General features: G+C 34.3%; 1 long non-coding RNA gene across 2 annotated transcripts; it reads right to left on the bottom strand.

Moving 5' to 3' along the window:
- On the bottom strand, window positions 1,638-4,438 carry LOC110269708. Of its 2 annotated transcripts, XR_002358470.1 has the most exons (5): window positions 4,418-4,438; window positions 3,996-4,072; window positions 2,767-2,874; window positions 2,047-2,118; window positions 1,638-1,924 (listed from the first exon to the last, which is right to left on the bottom strand). It is a non-coding gene; the product is annotated as an uncharacterized LOC110269708 (long non-coding RNA). The 2 variants fall into 2 exon arrangements; XR_002358469.1 differs by lacking the exons at window positions 3,996-4,072; window positions 4,418-4,438 and having other exon boundaries at window positions 2,767-3,019.

The following is a 6,897-nucleotide window of genomic DNA, read 5'->3' as shown; positions in this document are numbered from 1 at the left end:
TGGTAATAGTATGGAGGGGGTAGCCCTTGAAAATGTTGATGTTGGAGTGGTGGTGGCTCTATGTGTGGTTCATATGGCTCATATAATTGTTGGTATGGTGGGTATGGATTAGGGTCATATGAAGATGGTTGGTGAAAGGTGGCTTGTGAGTATGGTTGATGGTTATGTTGGGGATATGGCTCATAGGCATATGGTGGTGATTCTTGAAAGTCACAAGAGGATTCACCATAGCCATTGGATTGATATGCATCATAGAATGGCTCCTCTTCATAGTGCATTGGTGGAGGTTGTTGCCATGAGGATTGATCATATGCATATGGCTCCTCCCACCTTTGATTGTCCCATTCTTGATACACATCCTCATTGAAGTTCCCATTTCCTACAACATAGTTGTAATCACACTCATAGCCAAAGTGAGAATTCATAGTGAAAAGTGAAAATAAGAAATAAAAGCTAACAAGAAATAATGAAACAAAGTCCTAAAACTAGCAAAAACTAACAAGCAATCCAAAAATCAAGCTATTCACAATATTCACATATATACAATAACTAATAATATAACACCATTGCAACTCCCCAGCAACGGCGCCATTTTTGATGAACGAGGATTCTTGCGTGGTCTAGAATTTCTCTAATGAATGAATTTTTGTTGTAAACTATAGTCTTTAAACCAAACAAGAATCCCTTTCATACAAAAATTGTGTTTGTCACTAGTACAAACCCCTAAATTTATAAACTGAAGTATTAGAACCTTGGGTCGTTCTCCCTAGGAATTGCAACAAAGTGTCTTGTTATTGGTCGTGAGTTATATTTGGGGTTTTTGAGATGATGGACAAGAAATATAAATGGAAAAGGAAATAAACTAACAACTAAAGAGGTCTTGGCAAGGTTAGGTGGTCAAGGATCTCTATCCTAATCACTAACCACAACATGAGAATTGGCAAGGATCAACCCCACTAAGTTAACCTCTAACTAGTAGTAAAGAAAAGTCAAGTGAGCTATGTCAATCCAAGTCCATACACTACAAGAAAAACACCATTCAGGTACACTTGAAATGTGTAGCCAAAAGTGAAAAAAATGATGCCTTAGGCTACGGCTACGCTTTTTGGGCTACAGCTACGCTTTCTGGGGTGATTCTTATTCGACCTTGCCTATTCTCAAAGGCTACACTTTTCTGCACCAAGGGCTACGCTTTTGGCATTTAAGAATAGGCTACGCTTTTCAAGTGATGCTGTCCAGGACCAAAGGCTACGCTTTTCAGCTTCCATTTTTACCATAATAGGCTACGCTTTTCAATGCTACTGCATCACTTGTAAAACGTAGCCGCATTGTATATTATAGCTACTCTATATAAGTATAGCCCTAGGTCCCTTTTTTTTTAATTTTTTGTATAACCATAGCTACTCTATATAAGTGTAGCCTTAGGTCCCTCATTATTTTTTTTTTAATTTTCTATATGTATATAATATTCTAATAATTTTTTATACAACATAATATTTAATAATATTATTACATATATAATTTTACATTTTTAATTAAATGAGTTAAATATTATAAAATAAAATTAAACACATAATTATACTAAATAATTTTTTTAAACAATAAAAATCATCCTTACACAATTCAAAGACATAATCTTAAGAACAGATAATTTAAGTCACATGAAACTTGTATCACATATCAATTAAAATGCAAAGTTTGCACTCTATATCCGAAAAGAACTTAACAAACAAAAAATCATTAATCTTTTAATCTCGGCATAATGACTAAAAAATATTCTGAAGCACCTTCAAATTCTTCTCAAACACATCTTTTTCATGCTGATCTTCATCACCATCAAGAAAACTCTTGGCCTTCACAATTGTATCAGTGTTCATTCCCTTGTTCATTCCCAGTAAAAACTAATTTCCAAGCAGTTACTGCCCTGCTTATAGCTGCAGATGATCATAATTCAAAAAGAGAAGCATGTAAGGATTTTGCATACTGATTCACCACCATACGCAATCAATACAAGATTATGTTGAAAGAAATGACCGGGCTACTTACAAATATTCTTTTGACCATTCTCGCGACACATGAAGAAAACAAAATCATAGAACCGAATGAATTCTGAAAAGTCTGCCGGGCAAGAGCAACAAATAAAGCACATGTTCCAATTGCAAGTATCAGATTAAAGATTAAAAATACAAGAAAACAAACTTGTTGCTCTTCTGTTATTCTCATTAAAGCTGAATGCTATATTCACAAAATCATGCCAATCAGCTTAATTTCAAGTGCAAAAGGGGAAAACGGTGTTGTCTCAAAGAGCAAAGTGAGAATCATCAACCTAAATTGTAAAATTAAAAAGGAAATGAGACAGATATATCAATTTTACACCAATATCCCAAATGCAAAAGGAAAAACCATAAAGTAAATAAAATTGTGCTCTTTTCACTGTTATTTAATCATGTCACTCAATCAAACACAACACAACAAAACAAAACAAAAAATTTTTTTTGGGGGTACCAATAATGGTAGGAAAAACCATGGAAGCTGAAAAACAACATAACTAAGGGTAAATTAAATAAAGAATGAAAGAAAAGAAAAGAACATTGCTCACAAAAGCTAAACAGAATTGAGGGTGTATTATTGAAAAGATATATGTATAGTTAACTAGTCTAGCCATTTGAAAAGTAAATAAAAAACAATCTTTTTAAATGAAAGCTAAGAATCCCAATTCTAGAGTCCTAGATTGCATTGAAGCCATGTGAAAAAATGGTCAATTACCTTGATAAAGGACATCATCATCAACATCATCATCTGCTTGAAAGTTATCAGTTTTGCACTTGATATTCAACCACTTATTGACCAATGTCTTGGGCCATGAAAGCTTCACTAAATAAAGGAGAGTAAGCAATGGCTATGGCAAAATGCAATTGCAAATGAAGCTTGGAAGCACAAATGTCATTTATTTTAAATCGAACCTTGCTTTTCTTGGAAGCACAAATGCCATTTAACAAATCCTGTTAGTTACGTTGATCACTTCAATTTCATAATTCAACACATACAAATCAAGAATACGCACTATAACAAATAACAAGTATTGTAGTAGGAAGTAGTCAAATGCAACATATTTCAAGTCTTAATTTAGCACTAATTAAAAAGAATGCAATGTTGGATGAGAAACGAACCACGTGTCTGTGTTGCTCGAACCTTTCGTAGAGGTTAGCTGCCTGAAAAAGATGAATAAGAACAAGAAAAATGGTTAAATAATTAAAGTTAGGGACCCAAAGTAAAAAAAAAATAATCGGAAGGGTGAATGATCCGGTGATATCAATGTATATCAATTTAGCTTAGCTTGTGAAGGTGGAAAGTGTGAGAACTCATCATCAAACAGAAAATTATTGAACAAAAGGAAATGTCAAGAATAATACATAAAATCATGATTAGTTTTCTATTTCAAAATTCAAAATAAAACTGAATACAATGCTATAAGGGAATCACAGGTACAGGGGGAATTTTACACATGTATCAGCACACTGGATTAGTGATGGCAACATCAGGAACAGAAGCTAGCACCAGTTGGGATTAAAGTACTGCTCCTGCTTCTCTAGCCTTTCTGCGTTTGCGCCTCATCCTGAAATACTCCCTCTTCCTTGCTCTATAGCTGTTGGGATTCTCAGGTTATACTTCTCATGGGTAAACACTCACCTGAAGTAGAAGAAATCATAATAATTAAGCTTTAATTTGTACTCTCTATAATTTTTCTAGGTAACATAATCATGGTGTAAAAAGCAAGCTATAGTACTACCTATTCACTTTCACACAAGTTGTTGCCATTTCAGTTTTATTTTTCAGATTTTGGGTGCAGAGGAGGCTGAGGATGAGACCAAAAAGTAAACATTAAACCTAAGTTAAATAATATATGTATCTATACACAAATATATAGTAACTAATTTATTAACCAAAGATGAAAGTTCAGAAGAAACAGAATAAAAGGGCTATAAAAAGCTCACCTTATCCAAATTATCATTGTGAACAGAACCAGGAGAACTTGTTTGATTACTTACTTTAACTGAGATAAAAGCTGAATCTGAATTATATATCAGCAGAAAAACCACAAGAGAAGGACAGGTCAGAGAAGTCTATACTTGTTAACAAGAATTTAGAAATAAGTTAATCAGATTTATATTTTGTAACTTATAAATATAGATATATCTAATTGATTTGGATATATATGTGCATTGTGTATTGTGTATTATGTCTCTGTCAGTGCAAATATTCCCTTTACTTAGTAGCAAAATACTACTTAGTTTTGAACTGACATACTACAAAAACAGCAGCTATTGCATAAACTAGTGCCCCAATGAATGAGGCTGCTACCATGACATGTAGGTCACAGGATAAGTTAGTTGCTTTTGATATCTATTAATCTTACCGAATCCTTGATAATACTATTTAGAATTTGATGCTTAATCTCTCTCTTTTACAAAAGAGGAACATGCAGAGACATCCTTAGATTTTGGCCCAGCATTTTGAAGTAGTAGGACACAGAGAACCTGAAACAATTCTAAATGTAAACTAATCTGATATATTTAGCAAATCAGTAGTAATACATCTAGATACCTGCACACCCACTGAATACAGATACACACACACACACACACACAAAGCTACCTCCAAAATGGGAGCTGAAACAGGATACTCGGGCAAATGAAGCAAGATGCAAAATCAAAAAGCAAATTCAAACAGTAAAATAAAAATGTTCACTCAAACAGAATTCAGAGTAGATTCATAAGATAATAAGCCTGCTCATTAAATTAAATAAATAAGATACAATACCACAGTATCTATTTGATTGATCACTTACTTTTTCTCTTCTCAACTTGTTGGTTTTTTATTATTCTCATTAAAGCTGAATGCAAAATTCACAAAAGCATGCCAATCAGCTTAATTTCAACTGCAAAAGGGGAAAACGGCATTGCTTCAAATAGTAAAATGAGAATTATCAACCTAAATTGTAAATTAAAAATGAATTGAGACATATATCAATTTTGCACCAATATCACCAATGCAATTGATGGACCAAACATGAATCCCCTGGCTTAATCTATTTTTGGCGAATCAGAACCCAAAAAAGAACCTATAACCCTAAAACCCCCAAATTTGAATTTTTTTTCAAATAAATTTCTAGTCACTTCTAGAGTTAGCTATTTATGATTTTGGTCTATGTCAAATTTTTTTTATGGATTTGATCTAATTTCCTAAATACAAGTGAAATCAGTCCCTCTCATCATCTTAAATATAAATCAACTTCATACTTATGAGTTATGATTTGAAATATAAGTACTTATCTGTATGTGAAACTATAATAGTGACTAATTTTACTTAATTTTGATAAGTTTTATACCAAAACGATATGAAATAGGATGATGTAAATACCATGATAAATCCCGTCTCTTCAGGGTATTGTTCTTCCATGATCAAAGCTGCATATTCTTCAGCCTGCTGCTGTATGTTTGAGAGTTTGTTTGTTGTGGCACTAAGGCAGATGATCTGAAAACAGAATTGATCATTTGTGATCAAGTAAACTCCTATTCTCATGGGAACAAAATGCAAAGCTAGGAAAGGAAAAAAGGTTGCCGATAAAAACTACTTCATTATCTTCATTTTAATTTTTCTGTTGATGAATTTAAAAAGAAAATTCATATAAACCTCTTTAATTTCTTCCTCGGTGATTCTTCCATCTGCATTTTTATCAACCATGCATTATTCCAAATGAAGGTTAACATACTTAATGGTGGGAATTAAAGAAAATACCAACCAATTTCTTTTCCTAGTTCTAAAATTAAGTAAAGAGGTAATGAATTAGTTACATGTCAAAGACGGTTCTGAGCCTGGAATCAAAACTCTGGTCAGAAATCTGGTCCCAAAAGTCCTTCAATTGAGCTTTGTTAATTGAATCCCCATGAATATTCCTCCTCCTAGAACAAGTCCTTATTTCACTCACTCACACACACACACAAACAATTTCACAAACACTTAGAAAGCAACAACAAAAAAATAGTGCAGATTTGTTATGAACTCTTCAATTTCAATTATTACCTATACATTTTCCAAAGAGAGAATGATGAAGCCATCCATCAGTTGAAGCAGAACATTTTCCAGGTGATTCACACATTATTTAAGGGATCAGACTTTCACAGTCATATTTTATTTTATTTTGAGTTCATCAAGAATCCAACAAATTTAGCTTAGAGAACTAATAATAAGAATTGAAACTACACAGTACTTGAAACTATTAATTAGTACAATTGAAAGAAAAAGAAAACTAATAATAAGAAACAAATATAATAAGCAACTAATCTTGGTATTCCTGCGCCGCAACTAATCATGGCCAAGGCCACCTGCGTTAACGGAATAAAACCTCTAAATTCACGAGTTCTCCTGCGCTGCAACAATAGCATGCATGTCCATCAATTCATGATGTCACAGATTATTGCACCAAACCCCCAATTTGAAACCAACAATCATGACCCTAACCTCGCGAATGAAGAAAGGGTTTCAGTTGAGTGTAGAGTCTTCGTGATGTGACCGCGCAGCGAAGAGAAGATGAGTGGTGAAGATGAGTGAGTGTAGAGTCTTCTTGGAGTGGTGAGTGGTGACGCCGTGAGTGGTGAGTGGTGATGGCAAATGCTTTTCTCTGATTTGAGGGTGATGACGATGGTGAGGGCAGCGCAGCGACGATGGTGAGGTGGTGCAGCGACGATCAGTGCATGATGGGGAAGAGGAGCAACGGTCAGTAGTGCAGCAATGTGGACAGTGGTGAGTGCGGGTGAGTGGTGAATGGGGGGCGACGACGGTCAATGGCGAGAGTGAGAGGGTTTCTTCTTGTAGTGAGAGGGTCAATGGCGAGAG

This window comes from Arachis ipaensis, chromosome B03, assembly GCF_000816755.2.
Source record: "Arachis ipaensis cultivar K30076 chromosome B03, Araip1.1, whole genome shotgun sequence".
NCBI classification, from domain to species: domain Eukaryota; kingdom Viridiplantae; phylum Streptophyta; class Magnoliopsida; order Fabales; family Fabaceae; genus Arachis; species Arachis ipaensis.
The sequence above is the reverse complement of the archived record's forward strand: the minus strand, read 5'-3'. Positions and strand labels throughout refer to the sequence as shown.